The 24,906-nt window shown below is 39.7% G+C and overlaps 2 pseudogenes across 2 annotated transcripts; both read right to left on the minus strand.

The window, feature by feature from the left end:
• Positions 1-4,493: 4,493 nt before the first annotated feature.
• LOC149114593 (polycystin-2-like protein 2) lies at positions 4,494-11,088 on the minus strand (annotated as a pseudogene). Its single transcript, XR_016205836.1, has 3 exons — positions 9,545-11,088; positions 8,136-8,304; positions 4,494-6,730 (listed from the first exon to the last, which is right to left on the minus strand). The product of XR_016205836.1 is annotated as a polycystin-2-like protein 2 (transcript).
• Positions 11,089-14,098: 3,010 nt separating this feature from the next.
• On the minus strand, positions 14,099-24,425 carry LOC149114594 (coiled-coil domain-containing protein 89-like; annotated as a pseudogene). Its single transcript, XR_016205837.1, has 7 exons — positions 24,063-24,425; positions 17,369-17,855; positions 16,438-16,535; positions 15,902-16,038; positions 15,471-15,553; positions 15,002-15,095; positions 14,099-14,362 (listed from the first exon to the last, which is right to left on the minus strand). The product of XR_016205837.1 is annotated as a coiled-coil domain-containing protein 89-like (transcript).
• Positions 24,426-24,906: the final 481 nt, after the last annotated feature.

The following is a 24,906-nucleotide window of genomic DNA, read 5'->3' on the forward strand; positions in this document are numbered from 1 at the left end:
CATTTTGCGACTTTAGACCAGAGTGAGGGTGGCAAAGGTGGGGTACCAATCGCGCATCACACTGAATTTTTCTATTAAATCACGCATCACGCGGGATTTTTTTCACCAATCACGCCTCACATTAGAAGAACTAAGTACATCGCCAATTTTACTTTCTCGACCCTAAAAGCGTCGTTAAAAGAAGAACTTTGGCGATTAAACCACAAAAATGCATCGGTAAATATGTGACCTCTCACGCTGAAACGTTACTTACGGTGTCCGTTCGAACGGCTGAACGCACGGCAAGTGAACTAGCCCGCGAACAGGCTCCCAGCGAGGGCAAAATAAATAAAAAAAAAAAACCGACGGGGACGGAAAAAAAAAAATCCGGCGAGCGAAGCGAGCCGTTTAGCGCGAAAAACGAATTCTACGAATTGTGCTCCCCCACGTCACCATTTCGCTCTCGGCTTTCCCCGCTCGTCCTAGACGCACTAAACTCATTAACCCAACCGGGAGCTTGTTCGCAGGTTACAAGTCAACGGATAATTTGAATAGCGATGGTCAATTGACTTGTTCCAAGATATCTCAAGACCACTTGGTTCTACATGAGTTGATAACCACTCAATATAATGAGTAATGACTGTAGAAACGATTTAATGAAATGCAAAATGTGAAGGTAAATGTGAGGGATTCATGAGATGTGGGCTGTGTAGGTGTATGTTGGGAATTAATACAATGAAAGCTGTGTAGGTATATGTAGGGGATTAATGAGCGGTAGGTTGTGTAGGTATCTGTAGAGGGGGTAATGAGATGTAGGCTGTGCAGGTATATGTGAGGGATTAATGAGATGTAGGTTGTGTAGGTATATTTAGGCAATAAATGTGATGTAGGATGTGTAGGCATATGTAGGGGATTAATGAGATGTATTGCTGTATAGGTATATGTAGGGGATTAATGAGAGGTATTGCTGTGTAGGTATATGTGAGGGATTTAATGAGAAGTAGGCTGTGTAGGTATATGCAGGGGATTAATAAAATGTAGGCCGTGTAGGTATATGTGGGGGATTAACGAGATGTAGGCCGTGTAGGTATATGTCGGGATTAATGAGCAGTAGGCTGTGTAGGTATATGTGGGAGATTAATGAGATGTAGGCCGTGTAGGTATATGTCGGGATTAATGAGCAGTAGGCCGTGTAGGTATATGTGGGGGATTAATGAGATGTGGGATGGGTAGGTATATGGCGGGAATAATGAGCAGTAGGCTGTGTAGGCATCTGTAGAGGGGGTTAATGAGATTTAGGCTGTGTAGTTATATTTAGGGGATTAATGAAATGTAGGCTATGTAGAAGTTTGTGGGGGATTAATGATTAATGTGAAGTGGGCTGTGTAGGTATATAAAGGGGATTAATGAAAAGCAGCCTGTGAGGGGATATTGGGGGGATATTTAGGGGGGTTGTTGAGGAAGAGGAAGAATACTATCCAGGAGGAATTGTTTTAAGAGAGATTAAAAGAGATGCGGATATTGCGGTGGAGTTAACTGGCCGCCCAACCATCCGGGTGGTGTCGCACTTATAAAGCGGAAGAACAAAAAGCTTGGTCGTAAGCCAATGAGAAGGCACTGATTTCATAGCTAAACTGGACAAACGAGTTTCTGACACCGTCTGGATTTCATTATTCAAGATGGCGGACATGTTATAATATGCTAATTTGCCAAACATTCTGTATATGCACGTTTATGTTCTGTAGCGACTTTGTAATTTATACTACATGTACAGTTATATATTAAAATACGCGTTTAGTGGAGGTGGTCGCTTACGAGAGTTTAGACCATATTGAGTCAAAATTTTGCCGTATTAGCATATGGTAACTGCAGAGACTTCCCCATGCGCCAATGCCGATGCAATGTTTTTTTCTTTCCAAAAAGAAATCTGGTTCTTACCATTGAAAAATTTCCGTCTCTTTTATTAACCAGGATTAAAAAAATGTTACAACACCTTATTATCCAATGTCCTCTCTATTATCTGTCAAGTGGTCGCTCATGGGAGGTAAAAAACAAAAGAAAATTTCGAAGTTTTAGATCTAAAAGTGGTCGCGGTCGCTTACTCATCTAGAGGTAGATTCAGCGAGATCGTTTCAAATGCTTGGTACAAGTGTTCAAGGGTTTTAAATCTTACACATTTTTAAAAAAATGCATTCTTCCTGAACGTCGTCATTTTTCAGCCTGTCGACCATATGCTAACCAGGCGAAAAATTCGACCCAATTTGCGTAAGCGACCACCTTCCATAAGCGACCTCCTGAGCTTGACATTTTGTCGCGTACGGGAGGTTCGGCTGTATCTTCAATGATCTGTATGAAACTAAATAAAAGGAATAAAAAGGGAATTTTCCACCGCCTTTACTTCATATCCTTTATAGCAGCTCACAGTTTTCCTTCAGCTTTGCGCGCTCTTGGAAAACTGTTTCTCGGAACAGATGTCCACAGACAAATGTCCGAGCATATTTAAACTGAGAGATATCCCGAAATTTTTTTACAGGTTTCTCTTCAAGCAATTGCTCTTGGTAAAATAAACGAAACAAGCCTTCTTCTTGTGTCAAGTTTACGACAAGGCATCTGGGATCGGGTGAGTTTGGATTTTCTTGGGGTCCTAATTCACTGTAGCCCAACAAACCTTGACGCCGCTATCTCTCTTGGAGAAGAGCTAATTAATTTATTTCTTAAGGACCTTGTTGACAACCAAACACAACATGGATTATTTTGCTGCATTAGTCATGTAACGCATAATTTTCAGACAAGCTCTCTTCTCCACCAAGCTGCTCGACGCGGAATTGTGCAGCAATTACAACGACTTCTGCAGAATCGACGCAGTTGTGTCGATGTTCAAAGATTCTTAAGTGAGACGGACGAAAGAGGTAAAACACCATTGATGTGGGCCTGCCTGAATAATAGTGTTGATGTCATAAAGTTTCTGTCGTCCAATGAAGTCGATCTTTATGCGAGGGACTTCTCCGGACAAACGCCGTTTCTCCACGCTTGCCGAGGTAACACGCGAGAGGCTCTCGAATTTCTGGCGAGGAGGGGAGCTCGTATTCATGATATTAGAGAGTTTACGAAACCACGACGGCAACGGCAACCGAACGTCACTGCGCAAAAGAATTAACGAGCAGTACAATGGCTATGCACGTGCGTTATAATTCTTGGTACATTTTTTTGCCGTCCTCTGCAAGAAAAGAACGTGAAATGACCAAATTTTGCATTGTCTTGAGATCGTAAACCACGACGGCTAATTTTTTAAATTTTTATTTCAAATTTATCGCTTTGTACCGGATTTACTTTTGCGATAGTTTTGACAGTGATAAACAAATTAATTGACTTTAGATTACCGCGAGATGCGTAGGTAAAATATAAATTCATTTTTTTTGATCGACGTTGTCCTCTGCGTCGCCGTCTTAGTTACGTAAACTCCCTATTGACAACGACAGCCAACATGGTGTGCATCATGCGGCGCGATGTAACTCGCGCGAGGTACTCGAGCTGCTGTTTCAAGAACTACAAGCAGATATTCATATTAAAGACTGGAAAAGCCGATTTCCAATTCATCACGCTGCGGCGACAGGCAGGACTGAGAACGTTCTGTTTCTACTTCAGAACCGTAGCTGCTTAAATTCGAAGACACGTATCATAAGAGACAGAGGGTTTGATAAGTTGGGAAATAATCACGGTGGAATGACACCTGTACATTACGCCGCGCAAAATGGTTATGCTAATATTGTGAGACTTCTCGAACAACATGGCGCCGACATTGATGCTGTTACAGATTGTTGGCGTTCCGTGTTCATGTTAGTCGCAGAAAATGGCCATAAAGATGTCTTAGTGTACTGCATAAACGAGAGTTCATTAAGTACGCCAAAAGAAAAACGCGTTGAATCATCCAATCGCGCGAGTTCGTATAAAAAATCAATTCACTCGGATAAATGAATGTGATGTAAATCACAGTTCAGAAACATTCAGCGCATAATCCTTAGGAGGCTTCGTTGTTTTCAGAAGATCCTGAAAAAATTATTTGTCGTTAAGGGAAGTGTTAACAAAATTTCCTGAAGCACACTAGTTCGGTCAGTGCCAAATAACAACAACAACAACAACAACAACAACAACAACAACAAAACAACAACAAGGAATACAACAACATTCCCTTTGAAGCCAAATGTGGGTTGGTTAAGATGGCTGAACATCGACCGCGTGTTTAAGGGGCACTATCTCCGCTGTCACATCGTGTTGTAACATAAAATCGCCTTATAATCTTCCAATAGAACGGAAAACAAAACAAAAAGCCAAAATTGCCAAAGCAAACAAATAATCGATTAAATAGAAAACAAAAAGTGAATGAAAGATTCCAAATAAACAAAAAATGTTCACACTTGCGTTGCTTAGATGTTTCTTCGGAAGATAATAAAAAATGCGAGTAAGGCTGCTTTGGCGGCCCACTGGACAAAATCGTAGTTCGTCACAGAATGTGGTTTGATTAAGTACAACAACAACTTTATTTCTACACAATATTTATACATAAGTTAAACTAATAAGCGAAAAATTAAAAAGTATCGTTTGCTCAAAATAACCACAAGGCTGGAAATACAGGGGAGTTGTCAATATAGCAACGCAGTCGGTAGCTACAATGCTGCCATGATTGGGTATTACACAATTATTTGTACCAGCTCCAGGATCAATTTAATTATTTACAAATGTGGTTATGTCTGCAAAGATCCCACTAAAAGCTTAAAGAGGTCGAACATGGAGTACAGTGGATAAGTTAGAATGCATACTCTGGACGAACTAGTAGAAATCCGAATCAATTTTTTTTACAAAGCATATTTTGTTTGTTACTTAAAGGAAATCATTCTTTGTTTTCAGTCGGTTACAATATGTACAATGAAAGTTTTAATATGGTCTCAGTTCGATTGTTTTTCATTCACTCAATGATGTCGGGAATGCTAACTGGTTGCTCGTTATTCACTGTTTAGAGTTCAATTGAATGACTCATTCGAAGTTGCTGTAACGTTTACTATGGGATCCGAAGAGTTATGAACACCCATCTCATCCATAATCAACTCAAATTTCTCTTCCTGCTCGGCCTCCCTGGAATATTCTTGGACTATACTGGCCAAGCGCTGGAACAGATCTTTCTTGGTCGCCTGTAATCTTCTCAGTTGACACTTAGTGACATCCTTTGCGAAACGTACTTTCTTTCCCTTCTTATTAAGATGGCAGCGATTTTCATTCCTTGCACGCTTCCGATATACAATAACATTACTGACTTGATCAAAGAAGGTCTTTTTTCTCGAGTTGTTTTGCTTCACATTTCCTGATGCTTCGATCTTTTGTTCCCTGGGGGTTTTAATTTGTTGGCTGATTACATCAAAGTTAATTGCTCTACTGTTTCTGGATTTAACTTCGGGAGTTCCATCTTCTGCTTTCCTTGACCAGGCTAACGTTTGCTCGAGTTTTCGTCGGCGTAAACAATTGCTTATCTTATCATAAAATTGATGCCGTTGGTTTGTTTTCTTCCAGCTGCATTCGTCTACGCCAGCGTCGTAAAGTGGGCTTTCCTTTGCAGTGTTCTTTGCTTCTGCAAGTGCGTCGTTCAGTATGACGATGAAGAAGTTCATTGCTATAATGGTAGTAGTCAGCAGAATCATGGCTGCGAAAATTCTTCCGAACATTTTGTTGGTGAGCTCTAACTGATTGACTGGCCTTGCTTTCACTCGACCCAGAGTCAACTCTACTTGGAAAACACTAGCTTTTAGAAAGGATGAATAGCGCTCAAATCCGGCTCCGAAAATCAGAATACCAAAGTGCAAGAAGGCAATGAAAAGAATTAAGAAAATAACACTGAAAGATGCGAGATGTCTCGCACTGTTCTTCAATGTTATGGAAAACACAGCAACGTGTTTATTGAATCTTATCAGGCGCAAGAGTTTCACAGAGATCACAAACACCAACAAACCAAGAACGACATTATCTACCTCGCGCCAAACCAGAGCTTCTTGGAAACTCATATGACCATACACGTTTTCTTGTAATTTTATGATCGCCGAAGACACTTTTTCCGATTGTACCACATACATAATAATAGCTAGCACGGAGAAAAACAATTGACACAGTTTTATCCAGTTCCAGAAGGATTTAAAATACCGGAAACCCCGCTTGTAGAGCTTGTAACCCTCTCGTCCAAGGTACCACAGCACGAAGATGATAAATAAAAGAATACAGATCATATACAACTGTTTGCCGGCGGTCTGAGTGGAGGGCAAAGAGAGAACATCAATTCTCTTGAACGTTGCCGTGTGTCCTGACGCCCCAACTTCGTAGAAATACGTTGCAATAGCTAAAACATTTACTGACGGGTTGAAGGCTGAGAATTCCACAATAACAGCTCTGCTTTGTCTGTCCAGCCAGTCATTAGTTTTTAAATTCTTAATAATGCTAAAACCTGTTGCGTTCTCGTATCCTAAGTCAGCCACGAATCCTCCCCCAGGGTAAAATGAGAATTGTCCCCACTTGGGCACAGTTTCACTCTCCCCCGGATTCTGGTATCGCCAGGGCTTCGGGCAAAGTCGAAGTAGCTCCTCGTGACTCGAAGAGTTGTCGGTGGGCTTCCAGGCTGGTTTACTATAGGGGGTTCTATCTTCATTTTCTAGCCCGTATCCGTCGTAGCACACCGGAAATATTCTCGTCATATAATCAACTTTACAGGATGCTGAAATGTTTACAAAACCATTATTAGAAAATAGCTGTTCATGCCTTAAAGAAGGCTCTGTTCTACTGCAAAGCGGTTAATCAGAACATACTAGCTAATGCTACAATCAGAATTAACCTACTTTGACAAATTTGCAAGTAGATATAACTCATAGACTGCTTTTCTCACACTTCAAGGGTCCAACAACATGTTGAAGGAACAAGTATATTTGCTTTTGGACAATTTTAGTTAAAGCAATAGTAAACGTGACAGACCGAATTCAATAATAGTTCTATTATTAGATGTTTTGGTGTGTAGTATCGCTTTTTATTATATGGAGAAGAGTGTTTTACTGGGAACTAAACCACTCGTAGATTCCATACGCCACTTCATTCGGGACCCGAGTGGCGTATTTTCCGTATGTCACCTTTGTGAGTGTCGTATCGTTCAATGACGTCACGATTCCCGCCTTTTGCTGTTGTTGGATTGGTTTCTCCATATAATAAAAAGAACATTACACGTTGGCTCGAAGATATGAATTTTATGTTCTCGTGGCAAGAACATAAAATTCATATCTTCTCGCCACCGTGTAACATCCTCTATATATTTTTACTCGTTGTTTGTATTTTGACTCGCTCTACGGGCTCGTCAAAATACGGCACAAGTCGTAAAAATATACAGCGACACTACCCACCAAAACATCTAATAAGATATATTTATAATCCGTCACGTATTTTCACTCGCGCGCGACTGGTCTAAACGCGCTGAATACTCATCCCAGTAAAAACTGGGGAATATCCGAGTGATATTCTCCAATTTTCAAATCCGCGCGTGTTGCGAAAAATATTTGAAGGATAATAAACACAATAGCTTTCATTTGGCCCGAAAATATTCTCCGATATTTGTCCCTGGACATTATCTATTTCATCAAAGCTCACAGTGTTCCTCAAACTACACTCTTGGAGAACCGTTCGCTTCTCGGAACAGATAATGTCCAAGGACAAATATCCGAGAGTATTTCCGCGCCAAAAGGAGGCTATTGTTTATCTGTCTTCAGCTCACAGAATAGTGACTGAAGTAGCTCAATCACGGTATTTTAAGTAGTTTTGGCCACATGTAAAATTACCTTTAAATTGAAAGAAACCGGATACTAGTAGCTTATTAAAGTAGAGAAACACCAAAGAGATAATAATAAACAGTAAAGGAACAAGGATGGTAAAGGATGGAAAAGATTAAAACGGATTACAAAGGACGCACTTAAAATATTTAGGTAAAACTTGTCAAGATGCACAAGCCGAGACGTAACTCCTTTAAGACCGCCATGGATTAGCCATTATCTGAGCCTCTGTATGCAATTTCTTCCGGACACAATTAAAGTGGCGATTATTGCCATTGCAAAACATTGTGCTTTGAGACTAAAACTTACTCGGTTTAACTCTTAGTTGCCGGGCTCGAGCCATCCCAACAAGGATTGAGTGCTTGTCTCCAATGTACACGGTTTGATTCTCTTGTTGGCCATTGTACCATCTGCCCGCAAACACACCTGGGATAAAAGCCTCATTTAACCAGCTCCAGAACTTCTCCTTATCGTTAACCTATCATAGAGAAAAGAGAAAGAGTAAAACAAAGTGGACCCGTGGATACCGTAAATCCTCGAATTAATGCCCCCCCCCCCCCACCCCTCGAATAAGCGCCCCCTTCCAATAAGCGCCCCTCCTATCGGCCGAAATTTAAAATAAGCGCCCCCCTCAAATAATCGCCCCCCTCCCCTCCCCCGCATTTTGTGGGCGAGCAATGAGACAACAAAGGATGTATAGTTTTCGTCATGTAGAGCTTACATTTGTACATTGTTTCAGTTTGTGAACACGTTAAGTGAACACGTTGAACACGTTAAGTACTAACGGTGCCGCGATTTAAACTTTAGCATCAGCTTTTTATGTCAATAAACAGCTTATGTTGTTGTTTACGCGCAGATGATGTATTAAAAGAAATGATCATGCAGGTCACGATTTGGGAAAAATTAAATAAGCGCCTCCATCCTCCCCCCCCCCCCCCCCTTCGAATAAGCGCGCCCCGTCTTCTCCTAAATTTCAAATAAGCGCCCTGAGCGCTGATTCGAGGATTTACGGTATACGAATGTTATTGAACTAACACGAGGTCCATACTGGGGTAATATTTCACTTGCTCCTTTCTTCCCCCAAGGTTATGGCCCCAGCCGAAATGGCTTCCATTCCGCATGTCTTGTGACGCCACGTTCTAAGCACTAAAATAGGTTGGACTCATTCTCAGGGTGCGTTCGACTGACCTTATTCCAGAATAAAAATATCACTATTAATTCCGCATTAATCCAAATAGCCAGTTACTTTTCAATGCTCAATTGAAAACCTCTCTAACAGCATAGACCGGTTTCCAATGGAATATCGTAAAACCAAAACCAAAGTAATCACTTAAGCCAGTCACAAAGGACACAGACCAACGAACCAATCGATAATCGAAGTAAATACATGAAGCTAACGCGACGCGCGGGAAAACGTATGCGGGCGAGTCTCGATTGCTTATGTATGAAAAAATGGCGCGAGTTTTTTAAGCCAATCGTGTAGCATGATACGACAAAACCAATTTACTTTTCGACATTCAATTAAAAACCACTCTAACTTAGTTGAATTAATTGAAGAACATTTCGCTTTGGTTTTGAACATCATGCCTACTGTTCGTACTGCTCGTTTTGTAAAATATGTTGAACTGAACAGCTCAACAAATGAAAAACCAAACGAATCCACATGATTACTCAGTTTGGAGTTAAACCAGACTTGTTTCATTGTTGACAGTACTTACCTTTTCAAAGTTTGGTAACCCATCCCGGATGGACTTTGTCATGTGATATTGGTAACTATTCCGGTTGCCATAACACAAGACCATCACCATGAAGATGAACAGGACGTAAACGACAAGCTCGAAGTAAAGAAGCGACAAGTTCTTTTTCTTTAGCTGTTGTTTCCTCATGTCTTCCATGACTTCAGATAACTTCATTTTCCACAGTCACTGTTGTGAGGGGCTACTTTTAGCTGCTTCGTGGCTTTGGCGTCCTTCAGATCTACTCTTTTTCCATTTGACAATGGCGGCGAGGAATATCGCTGTGAATAACACTTTAACAGGTCAGTTTTATAATTGTCACATCCTTCCCCAGTGATACAAGCACTGACGTTAGCCACTGCTCGCTGGTGCTCTTTCCCCAAATCAAGCTGTAGAAGATGGTAAACGAAGCAGAAACAACACAAGAACTAAACAAGAAGAACCAGGCCATGTAGGTTGGTTTACGACAACACAGAGTCTCACTTGCTCCTTTCTGAAAAAGGAATACTGTCAAAATTTTTATGGGTGCAACGATAAGTGCACTTTTAAAATTGATAATGATTTGGGCCCACGAGAATTTCAGGGGTCCTACTTGTAGCACTTGCTCAGATTTACCTTCCAACTTATAGAACATCGCGTTAGCAGACATGGCTGTAAGCAGCACTGACAGGTAGCACAACGCTCGCTGTACTCTTGTAAAGCGGCTTCTCCTCGGCTTCGCTAGAACTGAAACCCAAAGACGGGTTTCAGTCAGACCTCTCCACCAACGCTTTAGCATCTCGTGTCTAAAAGTGCCCTCATTTGGCGCCTGTTCAATGATTCGCTCAATTCGACCGTCTTCTCGCTCCAGGGCAAGTCACTGGCTGCTGGTAAATGTCCAAGCGTGATTCACCTGTTCGTCAATAACAACGATTTCTTCTAGAAACCAGGAAGGGCTCTCTCACCAGAGTTGTCATGACCAATTCGCAATGCCTGAATCGCGCCAAGAGACTGACTAAGATTAAGAACAAACACATCCGTGTTTCCACGAGTAAAGAGAAAATTATCCACGCCAGGCTCGTCTAAGTTGAGCTGAAAAATTCCGCTGCTTCCTTCACTACCGTATATCTCCATGGCAACCTTGGCTGTTGTACCTGAATTTCTCCACACGCCCGTGGAAATGATTATCCGAGAGATGTGTGAGCAGCTTGCTGTGGAAGGTAGATGCACTGGCAGACTAGTCTAGGAATCAAAGTGGATTTCATTTATTAATGTACTGTGAGATACTAGACCCGAGGTTTTAACGGCTCAAGCTAAGATCATGATAATAACGAATAAACTGGAACCCCGTTAAAACGGTCACCAACGGGCCATGAAAATTTCACAGCATTAATGGGATCTATTTTAAGTGACATCTTTGTGAAGGAAATTGTGTTTGATTTTTAACGACAGAGGTCAATGACATGTTACAGGCATTTGAATAAACAAGAGAATCGCTCAATATTTTTTCTTTTGTTTAACTAAACAAAAAAAAAGAAACAAAAAAAACAAATGCGTATTTGGTTGGTTGCAAGTTGGGATTTCAGAACGTAATCGTTGGCCGTATTAACATGGTGGCCGCATGATCGGGTTTTCTCATGAGAAATATAATAATAATAATAATAATAATAATAATAATAATAATAATAATAATAATAGACTTGTATAGCGCTAGAACTAGACAAACATACTCAAAAGCGCTTTACATTAAGTTAAAATAAATGAATAAATGGAAATCACTAAACTTTAAAACTATTACAACAACTATGCTAAACTTTAAAACTATTTCCACAAGTCAAAAGCTTTCTTAAAAAGAAATGTTTTCAGTTGCTTTTTGAAAATGGCGAGGCTGCTACTTGTTCTTATAGTTAATGGCAGCGAGTTCCATAAAACAGGTGCAGCATGAGCAAAGGCCCGATCCCCAAGTGTAGTGCAGTTGACTTTTGGAACAACCAGAAGAGATTTTGCAGACGAACGAAGAGCGTAAATATGTACGGGCGTTTCGGCAGGACAAAAACACCTTTTTTTTACAAGCTGCATTTGTATGAATTCCAAAATTGTTGAACTGAAATCGTTGGATTCCAGGGTAGAACCCAGCAAATTTGTAGAATGTTCAAAACAGCGGATTTTATAGTTGAACCCAACATTAATCCTTATGAATCGATATGGTTAAACTTGTTGTAATAAGTCATGTTTTAACTTAGTTTCATACGTAGGGCCATAAGGAAGACTACAGCCTTGACTGTAATTATACACTCTATTGAAAGAAATTGTTCTCATCAATGCTTACATTTCTGGCGTCTTTTTTCTCCGCTTTTCTGACGATAAGCAGCACGCAAGCACGCACGCACGCACGCACGCACGCACGCACGCACGCACGTAAACCTCAACCGGAAGACGAAAAGTAACAAAAATAAATCTCATAATGTATTCATGGCATAATTCGGATAATACAAAAGTGCAAAATAAGAGGCAAATCGATGAAAAACATCAATGCCACTTACCATCCATGACTAAAGCCATGTGCAACGTAGTTTGTGCATGCGGAAGGCGAGAGACCTGGGGCTACAACGTTGCCAAAATAAACTTCCGGTTGATGTGATCATGTTCATGTCACTCGCGGTTAGTCGCGCGCGTGTTAATTTGCCAGAATTTCCTCGCTATTTTCATTGCTTAATTTTCTAATGGGTACAAATACCATACTTGATAATATTTCAACTTATTCTGTGCTCGATTTTGCGTGACAAATCCTTCAGTCAAATGAGAAGGGAGTCGGAAATCTGCAACGCGTCCGCCATCTTAGAACTTTCAGCGAAGCTAAATTTATTGACGAACTTGAATCGGTCACACTGATAGTTCTGGGCTTTTTTAAATTTTCATTTTCCCGTTGATTTTATAGGGGGTCAGTAGGGGGTCAGTTGACTGGGGGTCAGTGTTTTGTCGAATCCCTTGGAGTGAACAAAGAAAGTACCATATTGAAAAATATATATATACAAAACAAAACAAACCTGCCACTGTTATATCCACCGACTCAAACTTTCCTCTGTGTAAAGGAAAAGATAAGCTAAGGGTAAGCTTAAATATGAAAATTAAGCTTATGAGAATCGATCGCCTACACATGCGCAAAATCGAGCATAAACTGCAATCTTACCCCGTAAACTTAGCTTTCAATGTTTCTTCTATGACTCTGTTGTTTATCTCTAAAAGAATCATCTTAGATAATGAAAAGTACAGCGAGTTTCGCGAAGCTTCCTCCCAGACACTGAACTTATTTGACGAGATCTAAGATGGCCGCCGCAAACTCCTTCTAGTCACGTGATGTTGGTCAGCTTCCGTGTACCCCAGTTCTGGCGGTTATTATTTTTTTTCGTTTATTTTTCGCCTAACTTTTTCCAAGGATAGCATCTGACGCAACTATATTTAGCGGCAAGTTGTTCCAGTTAAATCTCGCAACTTCTCAGTAAAAAGGTCTAAAAATACTTTTTCAGCAACGCGAAGAAAGAAAAGGAAACTACAACGGTCGTGAATTTCATCATTTATGGAAAAAAAAACACAAACAAACAAACAAACAAAAAACAGCGTTTATCAAAGTGCACTTGTAACACGCTCCCCCCCCCCCCCCATTGGGGGGAACTCCCACAAAAAGGACGCGGGTTCTCGTCGTACCTTTTAGGGTTTAAGTACCTATTGATAAGGTGTTCAGCCTACAAAGGTCCACAGCAGGAGCTTTTGCAGTACGTTTTAGGGTATTGGGTCAAAAAAAAAAAAATAAGACAGGCCGGATGTGTTATGTAAGAATTCGTATCCCTTAGGGGAAAAAAATTCAAGCCACGCCCACAAAACAGGATCCTGGTTCCTTTTAGGTTTTTTTCCAAATTTCTGACAAGCACCCCAGTCCTTTTTATATGTGAATTCGCCCGGGTACTTTTCCCAAGCTTCATAGCGGTGACAAAGCGATCTGTTGCAGACCTGGATCCACCCGCGCATTCTGGGAATCTGGAGCCTTTCTTGATCTGTAGCACGAATTGAATTGTCTTCCGTTCGTTCGATGAGATGTTAGTTCAGTGGCAAGGCAGTTCAGACTTTATAGCGAGAGCCTGGAGGTACCGTGACAACCTCCGTTCCCAGGGTCCCTGGGAGGACCCTGGGAACAAACACATGCTGCAGAGAAATGCCCCCTTCCTTTGTACTGAAAAATATGTCAATTTCACGAAATTTTAACTTATCAAAAGAATTTATGCAAAGAATTTAAGAGTTACAAACAAAGAAACAAAAAATAGAACGGCATAGAAAATAAGAATTACGACAGAAAAAGTCTTTTTTTAACATTTCTTTAATTACACCTTTGGTCTCACAAATAAAATACGCATCAATCCAAGCGTAAATGGAAACATTATTTTTGAAGACAGCAATATTTAATAAAAATCACTTATTAGTTTTTTCTATTATCACTTATTCCATCAAACGAAAGTGCAAAAGTCTCCGTGTTAATGACAGAAATAGTTATAGTACCACGAATTCTTTTTTTTTTTTGGCGAGACCGATAGATCCCCTGTATCGTTTGGTTTGCGTGTTTTTGTTATTATTATCTCGGCTGGCCTGACGCATACACATGTACGCAGTTACACACTGGTTGATCAGAGCTGCACACGCTGCACCTGACATGCGGCACTGTGAATCATAACGCTGCTGGTCTCATCCAATCAGAACCCTTAACTTGGTGTTCAATTCCTTTTCCTTGCCCAGCAACGTCGACATATGTCGCTTGTATGCATCATACTCCTGTGAAATAAACAAGTGTTATTCTGTATCGTACAAGCTCTGAAATGACCTCCTAATCTTAGTGAGGTGTCTTCCATCGCTACAATACGTAAATTGCGTGTATTAACAATATATATCAGAACCACACCCAAGGCTATATATTGCATATAAAATAAATAGCTATCTTAAAACTATGTGAAGAAATCAAATGGCGTTATAATATATGTCGGTATTTAATCACTGTTATTTTTTCTAATAGGTTTGGCAAAGTTTGAACATAACCTTTGCTTACACTTGACTATGTAGTGTGGGGAGTAATATGGTGATTTGAGTCCTGAGCTATGTATAGCTGAAATATAGCTCACACAGTAACAAAATAGCGTCGACAAAGCAGTTTAAATATGTCTCGTTCTACAAGGGTCTCCATCCGAAATACAGTGGATAGCTTTAAACAAATTGAAATAGTTGAAAAGGACTTTGCTGCCTTTTGAAAAATATTTTTCACACATGCCTGAGGTTGAGGTTGAAGAACGGATATTTTCAAGAAGCCTTGACAAAGACCAACCAAGAAGCAGGCTGGTAAACCCCCAAAACATACCACTGAGGTGAAACTAGTAGGCTGCCGAGAACTGTCATCAAAGTTCAGTTAAAATAACACACCTTTGCACTCTCTCGTTGCCTCCTCTCTGCATCCTCCAGTTGCTTCTTGAGTCTTATAACCTGTGCATTTACTGACATCGTTCGTAACTCGGACCTGTGATGAAGAATTAAAAAAAAATTCCAACCCCTTCAATTTCCCTGTCTTAATGACTTCTTTCAAGGAAGGTGGCTGCTCAGTGAGAGTTCAGTTTTATTTTCTTATACACCTTAACCTTTACACCTTTATTGAGTAAAGACACATTTGTACCATTACAATAATCTAGTTTTCCTTTTGATGTAAGAATTAATTAACGTAAAGTCAGTGTGTTCTGTCATTTTTTCCTGCAACTGTCATGTTGTCAGTTAGCTTAGGCTTGATTTCTGCTGCTCTTTTGATTTGACCAAAATGCACCACATGTATCCTCGTCAATGTCATCATAATAACTGTAAGTACAAATGTAACAAGTAACATTATTTTTGTTAAACATACACAAACTTGTCTTCTGTCTCTTTAAGTGATCGTTCAGTCTCTTCGAGTTTCAGACAAAGTTCCTTCATTTCTCTCTGTTTCCCCTAGAGAAGTGAATATCCAATGAGAAGTCAAGAAGGGAAGACGTCATAGAAAGTACATACTAGTCATTGTTGTCGTTGCAGTCCCCTCACCATTTAAAAAGGCTGCTCAAACAATTTGTGCATGGTGGCCTCAAATGTGACAGGAGTGCTCGAAAGGCCCCCCCCCCCCCCCCCCCAAAAAGAGAAGAAATTAAAGTTTAACGAAAGAGTTCTGTGTTTATCTGTGCTTTGGTTATCATCTCAAAGTTGCAAGGATCATGGCCAGGTTCCGGGTCCCGGATCAGATCAGAGACATTAAATTTTGATCTCAAGTTCAATGTTTAAACCCACCACAAGCAATTGACTCACTTCTAAAGCTTTTCCTCTCTCCAAAGCTAGTTTTGCAAACTCGTCTCTCTCTTTTGTCATTGCCAACACTTTCACTTGGCTTTCGTCTTTCTCAGAAGTGGATATTTTAAATTTTTCTTCCGATTTCCTGTGCTGTTCTAAAGAAATTTAAAAACAAAACAAATAAAGATAAATAATGTCTTTTATTTGCACTTGGTTAGTGTTTCTGGCACAAAGGCTGGTAGGGTAGAGCAATGACACATAAATTTCAGAAATGAGTAATTCAGTTTTAACATAACGGGGTTAGAAACGCCAGCTGGTATTAGAACAAATCAATTGGCTAAGGAGTTGAACTTGGGTCTACTGGCAAATAACTCCAGCAAGTGGTCAGGATCAGACTTAACCTTGCAACTTCTGGATTTCAAGTGCGGCATCCTAACCTCTCAGCCATACTCACCACTCAGCCACACTGGCTCCTCCTAAATGCAATGGGGAAAAGGGGCACTTGTTGTTAAAGAGCCGTAAACTAGCTTAGAAAGCATCCATTGATAACAAACCTTCTGCCTCTTTTTGTAATGTTGTAATTTCTTTTTGTAGTTTCTCTGCTTGCTCATTATGCTTCTTCTCCAAAGATGACAGATTTTCCAATGCTATCCTAAGGACCAAACATTTTTTTTTTTTTTTCAGTGAAGACACTCTGCACATTAATATTGATCAACAGCAGCAACAAGTTTAAATTAAAGCTCAAACAAATAGTCAATATGTAGCATAAAGAGTGGTGACCGTGTTCTGTTGAAGACTTTTCACAAACTTTATTAAGGAAGTGCCTTGAGTATCCCGGCATCCTTCACACAAGTCAACAGTCTTTTGGTTGGTGTAGTATGCCAAATACATGGAAGGTAAAGTATGCAAAGATTCCCATTGTTCTGAAAATCTCTGTTTCAGCAGCATGAAGAAACTAGGAGCACTAGAAAAGCTCCTGCCTGTGCTCACTGCATCACTGCACTAACTAATCCCCTCCACAATTACAGTGAGTGTACTTGGTAGTGCAGTGCACTTTTACCGCGGCTGGAGAGAAGTGCTGCGAGAGTAAATATAGCTTTGTTCAAGAATTAAAAGTATGACCACAGTTTAGGTCAGCTTTGAAAGTTAGACTGCTCAGCTCCGAGTCCACTGTGTTAGGCAGTGCATGGCTTCAAACTAATTTAGTCAACTGGTGTAAATTTACATGTAGGAATTTAACAATTACATGTGACTGTGACTATATACAGTTGGACCCCACTAATTCAAACTCAGTTATTTCGAATTCCCCATTACTTCAAAGTCAAAACCATTTCCCTTGGATTTTCCCTTCAGTCATTTACTATCAGCTATTTCAAACTCTCACTATTTCGAACTATTTTTCGTTTCCCCTGCGAGTTCAAAACGGTGGGGTTCAACAGCATGTTTCAAAAAACAGTAGTGTAAAACTGATTGCTAAAGCATCACCTCTCCTTTGCTTTGGCTGCTTGGCATTTTTCTTGGAGACTTCTCACCTCATCTCTAAGTTGCTGAATTTGTGAATCTCGCTCTTGCACAAGGTTACCAAAAAGTCCTTCATTTTCCTTTCTGAGACAATTGTTTTCAATCCGTAGCTTTTCATTCTCTGTTTCATATTTGTCTTTAATTTTGATCAGTTCCTCATGGTTCTGATTAAGACAAAGAATCTCTTTTCCAGAACAGTGTATTTTCTTGTTTCATTGTGCAAGGCAGTCAGTATTTCATCCCTATGTTTTTTAAGTTCACTGGTTTCTTCTTCCAAAGATGTGGATTTTTTCAGAGATTCATCTGCCCTCTGTTTCAGAATGCATATGAGCTCACACTGCTGATCTATGCGTGAGCGGAGCAGTCCATTTTCTGATAAATCATCTTTTGACAAAGCCCTTAGTTTTTCCAAATTTGCTTTCATTTCCTCTGGAAAATCCACATTGTCAAACTGAAAATGAAGAGTGGTATTACATTAAAGGCATTTCAATTAACAACTGTCGCACATCCTAATCAAACATCTTCAAATCTGTTTCAAACTAAAGGGCAACTGTCAGTTTCAAGAGACTATGGGTTTGCACTCTGGCTGGTAGTTCTGGCTCTGGTAAAGTGTCAGGTGTCTCTAAAAATAACAACGACAAAAAAAACCTTCAAAGGGAGCATGCACAATGTAGTCAACACAGGGACAAATTCTGCAAAGACTACGACTTTCTATGTGCCTACTGGTTTGAGTAAGGCTTGCTAAGTATTGTAGTAGTAAATGTGTACTGCATGTAAGTCCCCCATCACATTCTGCTGTGCTATAAGGGTCAGCTACATTCACTTTGTTTCTTTACTGCTGGTGGAAAGTACTATAAAATGAAATATTCTTGACTGATATAATTTAAGCCTCTAAGACTTATTCTTGTTTGGTGGGCTTATGATATTGCAGTGTGCAAGGAAAGTTGTGTCCAGCACATGTAGGCCAGAATTAGCAGATTCTAGAGTTGACCTAATGGATTCTATCATTCATTTGCCCATCGGGAAAGTAAAAATGTGGGGTAGAAATTTTAGAAAATTCAAACAATGAAAGTGTTGTAAGTGATAAAGCTATTGTAATAATTTTACTTTTTAACTGATTTATCATGCTCTTAAACTTTCTTTGTAATCTGATCTATGATTTTTCTTTAATGAATTTTTGGTGGCCTCTGTCCACATTCACCAGAGTTGTAAAAGTTTGTTATCGCTTGGTTTTTAAATCAACAGCAAGTAAGCGCAACAGCGCAGTTTCCTCTCGTTGATAGCGGCGCTGTCCAAAGTTAGGTGCCGAGGCTCTAAGAAAAGCCTCTTGTGGCAGTTGTTTAAACACTACGTTCGAGGATCTGGGCATCTCGTAGGTGGATGTTGGGGTCCATGCACTCAGCAAGCTATTTAATTGCTGATTCCTTGTTGCTCATGCAGCCTAGATCATGATTGGACCCGTGCGAGCTCCACAAGTGCTTGCTTGCTTTATTTATCATGCTACTAGACTAAGTGTGTTTTCAGCCTAGAGAAAATGACTGTCAGGCCTAGTTATAGCTTGCCTGGGCTGCTTTGTTCAATGACCAATTAGACTAATCCAGCATTAGTAAGAATTTTGATTTCAGTTTTGTATTTTTTTGGTGTATTGTTTGCCCTTCAGATTTCAGCTCAAGTTATGTCAACCTACACAACTGAAAACAAAATATACAAGAAAAACTGTAAGTTACTTTGGTATCCTTAACCAGCTTTTGAACAACCCGACCCTGAAGATGCTCATGTCAGCTGGCTGCCTGGCTCAGCTAGCCCCTATGGTTATTCCAGCCAGCTAGTACTCTAAATTGTACTATCTTTATTTTCTATAATCAGTTACTGGTATAAGGCAAGAGAGAGGACAAATAATGATTGTTGTTGAAGAGCAAGTTACAAATATTTTTCTTGGCAGCCCACCATCCTGTTTTGGCCTTATCCTGACGAATAGGGATTTAAGGATTAAATTGCTTACAATGATATTTAAAATTCTGTAAGTTGCATTTGCCTAAATGTTCAAAACATGCAATTCTGAGAGAATTTATATGTATCGTGATTACCACGACTAATAGGACCTCAGCCATGGTTAGCGGAATTAATGCTACGCAGGTGACAAAGACATCACAAAGTGTTAATGAATAGGTGAGAGCCCTTAAAATTCCTTCAGCTACTGCAGGTAGCTTTAACAGAAAACAATTTTAAAAACACCCATTCATTAGCAGAGAAAACAGCTTGTCATCATACATCCACCTTAACAGTACAGTGTTGGAAATTTTGACAGCACTTGCCATTCAGACAAGTGAATCTCAAAATCTACTCATCCAGTGTAATTTTTCTCTCGCCCAGAAACACGCCCCCTCCCCCAGGAAAATCTCCAGAATGATTCACAAACCATACAATTTTTGAGTTATTTTTTTGTAAAAAAAATACCTCTTAGTCGGCGCGTCGGGTATGTTATGGACGGGTCAATGGGTGAGTGAGTGAGTGAGTGAGAAATGTATGTATGTCACACCAATCAGATTGGATCTACTATGAACAGCCAATCAAATTTCTTGCTGTAAAGGTAAATGGTACGTGAGAAACACAAGGTATGTCTAAACACAAGGACTTTGGTAATTGAAAAATAAAGAGTGACGTGTATGTTGCCGGTTTGTGATTTTTAGTCCGGTTTGGAGGGGGTGTGACAGTTACGTACGTACATTGGGTTGTTTTAGAGTGCATAATTTTCAGTGTAATGGTGGCTAGTTATGAACGAGATGAGTCTTGAGTTTTGAAGCAGTTCATGAGTAGTAGGCAAATGGCACGAGATATTTTTATTTTTAATTACAAAGGGTAACTTGATACTTATGTTTTTCACAAGGAGTTAATTCAATTAGAGGTCACGAATCATCGGTTCTAGTTCTTAGGACATGTTTTAGAGGAGACGAGACTATTTAGATTTGAAGCAGTTCTAACGTTTACAATAGTAAGTGCAGGTAGCGATTGTTTTGTTCTTATTGCATGCAAATATAACAAGATATTTTTATTTTTTAGTTACAATGGGTAATTTGACACTCTTGTTTTTCACAAGGTAGTAAATTCAATTAGAGCTGACGAATCGTTGCCACTTGTTCCCACGAGATGTTTGCTATTTTTAGTTACAAATGGTAACTCGACACTTTTGTTTTTCATATGGGAGTAAATTCAATTAGAGCTTACAAGTTATCGGCTATTGTTCCCAGGATATTAAACAAAAAAGAAGCTTTCCTCTCTAGAGTATTTTTACGTCTCTGCAGTAGCAGTTTAATATTTTTATTTGATGGGCATTTTATGACATTCTTTTCAGTCCGATATTTTTAAAGGTAAAAAGTATGAAAACTGTTCAAATGTTCTTTGAAGACTGTGTGGCACCAAGTTAAAGTGCAATTTAATTAAATCAGACTTTCAACGTGTCAGAGAGGTTTTTTTCTCTTTCTTTAAATTTTCGGTGAAGTAGTGTTGCGTTGTGTTGTGTAAAAAGGGTAAACTTACTACTCGTATAAAATGCAAAAAGTTCTCTTAACTTGAGTATTTTTGAGCAAAAATTCCTCTTGGGGGCTGGAAGGGCTCCCAAGGGGGTACTCCCAGAAAAATTGGTTGGGGGTGTGCGGCCCGCTTCCCAAAACCCTTACCCTATTTATGACCAAAATCTGCGATATTCCTTACCCTATTTATGACCTGACCAAAAATTCAAAACTCTATTTACGACCTGACCCTCAAATCAAAACTCTGTTTCAGACCTGCGTTATAATTAGCTCCCTAGTTCAAACCAATGTTAAATTACCGTAAACATATAAATTTGTGAAGGGCTTTTGTTGATTTTCTTTTGATAATGAAGAAAAAGTGGCTTCTTCTTAAAGCATACCCATATCAAGGCTAGAGTGCAAAAACCGTACCCTATTTATGACCAAAATGGCCAAAATCAGCTAAAATCGATACCCTATTTATGACCAAAACGGCTGAAAAACCATACCCTTCGGGGCCGCACAGACCTATATAGCCCATATAAGGGAGTTCCCCCCCCCCCCCCCCCGGGGGAAGGGCTACGTGATCGGTGAGTGAGGGAGTTATGTATGTGCGCGTGTCAGACCAATCACAGTGTGGGTTGTATCAAAGAACAAATAAAATTGCCTGTTAGAAAATAAGATGGTATCTACATTAATCTGGAGGTGTCAGGTTACTGTAGTTTGTTCGGTAAAACATTTTATGGCTTACTATTTAGTTATCTTACCATTACCGATGTAACATCGTATGTACATCATAAACTCCAAGTTTCTTTCTTGCTGTACATCGCAACCAAAAAAACTTGTCAAATCAACCAAATCATTACTGTAAACAGTTCCATGAATGCTCCTATCTTCGAGACTTATAGTTCACAAAAAAATAACTCTTGCATGCCTTGCGTGTCTATGTTTTGGTATCTTGTAATCACAGCTTGCCACTTCGTGTTGGGCTTTCTTGTTCTGGTCTATTTACGAGATGCCTCCTTAGATCTCAGACCGATTTTACGGTTTTATCCTCATTTTTTTTATCAACTTATTACACTCCTTGAAAATTTTTCCACATTTCCGTAGTTTTAAATGAAAAACAGCTAAACAAACAGCTGGCGTTACCAAATTCACACACACACACACACACACACACACACACACACACACACACACACACACACACACTGTAGCATCGAGCCATTGGAGTAAACAACTTGATGGCACGTGGAAGACTGACGTTTTTTATTTCAATTTTCAAAATCAGTTTCTATTTCAAGATGAATCTTCATGAAATTCATTTCCTAGCATGCAAATTAATGCCCTAATTTCTGTGGACTCAACTAGAGACCAGCATTGTCCCTTTATCTCAAGACATGTAACAGTCATGTAAATTATCACTGGCTGAAGCTGTATTTATGAAACACTATGTTTTGTATTATTGGCAAACATTGTCTCTTCTGGCTAATTATTATCGTGGACATCTTGAAAGATCCATGCAGTGGTAAGTTTTCCTTAAGAGATATTCTCACCAAAATGGCAAATAAAAAGGAGTGTTATCAACATTTAAGCTTAGGAAAATAACAGGAAACTTGTACTCACCAAACGGGCGAGTGATCGATGATTTGCATTTGCCCAACACTTTTCACACTCACATTGGCGACTGGGCAAGCACTAATTTCCAACACTGCTGTGACAATTTATGTGGATATATCAATTTTATGTCGTATACATGATCACTGTAATGTATAAACGAAGTAATACATGTTTGAATATGACACACCAAAATAGGAAGTAATATCATACTCAGGTACTTTGAAATCCTGTACAGGAGCTACGATATGGCTGCTTAACCCTTTACCCCCTAAGGTGAATGGCAGTTTTTCCCAAATTGGCAAATAAAGACACTCTGCCTGTGTACAATATGCCATTTGAAAGCCACTAATCAGCTTATTTAAGAATTAACATCAGCAGCTATGAAGGAGGTAGACATTTTGTGAGAAATTGCTTTGAAATGGGAAAATGAACGACTTCAAAAATGTATCAATCTTCTACTATATTAGGTATACCCCTAAACTATAGCAGCTGCTTATTTAGCAGCTCTTAGTACATAGCTTGATATGAAACAAGCCTTGCATTCCATTTGCATCCCAAAAAAGGAACTAAAAACTTCTAGGGGTGGTCAACCATGTCTTGGATGGGAGGGGGTCAAAATTTTATGACTTCAATGAGCAGATCTTCACAAGACAATTTTCATGTCAAAAATTCATAGAAATCTATCAAATATTCACAAAGTTATGACCTTGTGTGCCAATTTGCACTCTTAGGGGGGTAAAGGGTTAATACAGAAAGGCTGGATTGTGAGTAACCTGGTATAGTCAATGGCATCACATTTGATTTTCTGTCTGTAAAGTGCTGCTGTAAAGAGAGGCCATACAAATATTTTGCAAGTATGTACTGTGTGCCTGAATTTAAAATAATAAAAAAAATATAATATTTTTTTTCCAAAAACAGCCTTCAGGTGGAATTATCTTTGAATTGCTGATGCAAATTTTCTTATAGGTCTGAGTTCTACATGCTTGTTCAATAAAATGTTCAGGAGTTAATTTATCAATAAATTTAACAAATTTAAACTGCTGTGCAATACAATCAATCAGTCAGTCAGTCAGTCAGTCAGTACTAGCTAATTCTTGACATTGTAGAATTAACTTCTGGAGAATGTTCTCAACTTTACCTACGTCTTTTCCGCGGTGGGAATTAGAGCCAGAAAGACCAGAAACAAGAGTCCTTCGACTCTCCTTATACCATGGCTGCTGCCATGCTAAACCGATCAAAACTCCGCTTCCTCGAGCGCACTATGAGTTAAAGCCAGTTAAAATGTTAACTGACAAACAGTAGACATAATCGCTCTTTATATATTATTTAGTCCCTATTTTTCTTTAGCACAATAAAATTTCATCTTTGGTGAAAACAATGAAAGATAAAATAACTTGATTTCATGGGAAGTGGTGAAAATAACTGTCAGAAAGCTTCCATGTTATTTGCCAGGCTGCAAGCAGAGTTTTACCCACTTAAGCCGGCCAGAAGTTAGGTTCACCTGTAACCTATGGCTAAACATTTCCTACCTTGCTAGAATTGACTACTTCTCTCAGTTTTCTGGGAGATCTTCCTCCTGATCCACTACTTGAAGCCATTTGAAGAAAAACCAACGCAGTTATATATCCGTTGCCGTTCAAAAGTCTTCACCGAAACACAGGACATGCGCCATTTTGCGGCTCTAAGCAAGAGTCACTGTAAAATGCTGTTGAAAGTCAGTCTTCTTTCCAACACGAAAGCGAATCTAATTTCTTGAAGTTCTGGGCAATTCAGTTGCAAGGATCTATTCCAAAGCACATTTTAAAGCTCTGATGTTAGCTTTGACTTCTGGTGCAAAGTCTGCAAAGTCTCGTAAACACTGTTTGGCAACGAAGGTCAAAATATTTGTGTCGCTAATTTATGACATTCTCGTTTCCACGCTGCCTGTCATCTCAGATCAGCCGATGAGGCCTTAGTCTCCTTCGCAGCCGTTTTTTGGGATGTCACGCAACGCTCCCCCCTCCTCTTTGGGGGGAGCGTTGCGTGACATCCCAAAAAAACGGCTGCGAAGGAGACTAATGAGGCCTTGGAACGATAAAATCAAGGATACAATTATTATTATCATCAGCCACGTGACTTTCAAGAGCCCAGTTGATGCAAAACACACATGTATGTGGTCCACTTCCGGTCAAAATTTTATTTCTGATTTAAATTTCCTTTATTGAGATCTATGAGGGTCTATAGATATTTTCGGCAAGCAAACCAGCGCTGAGCTGTAATGTAATTTTGTGTAATTATTCTCTACAGTATAGTCCAGACCACTGTGTCTTTGTATGTCTTTACTCTTTTGTTTGAGTGTGCTTAGCGGCAGTGACAAGACACGGGCAGCTAGTT

Source organism: Orbicella faveolata, unplaced genomic scaffold (genome assembly GCF_042242905.1).
Source record: "Orbicella faveolata isolate gen_17 unplaced genomic scaffold, um_ofav_v1 contig_13, whole genome shotgun sequence".
In the NCBI taxonomy this organism is placed as follows: domain Eukaryota; kingdom Metazoa; phylum Cnidaria; class Anthozoa; order Scleractinia; family Merulinidae; genus Orbicella; species Orbicella faveolata.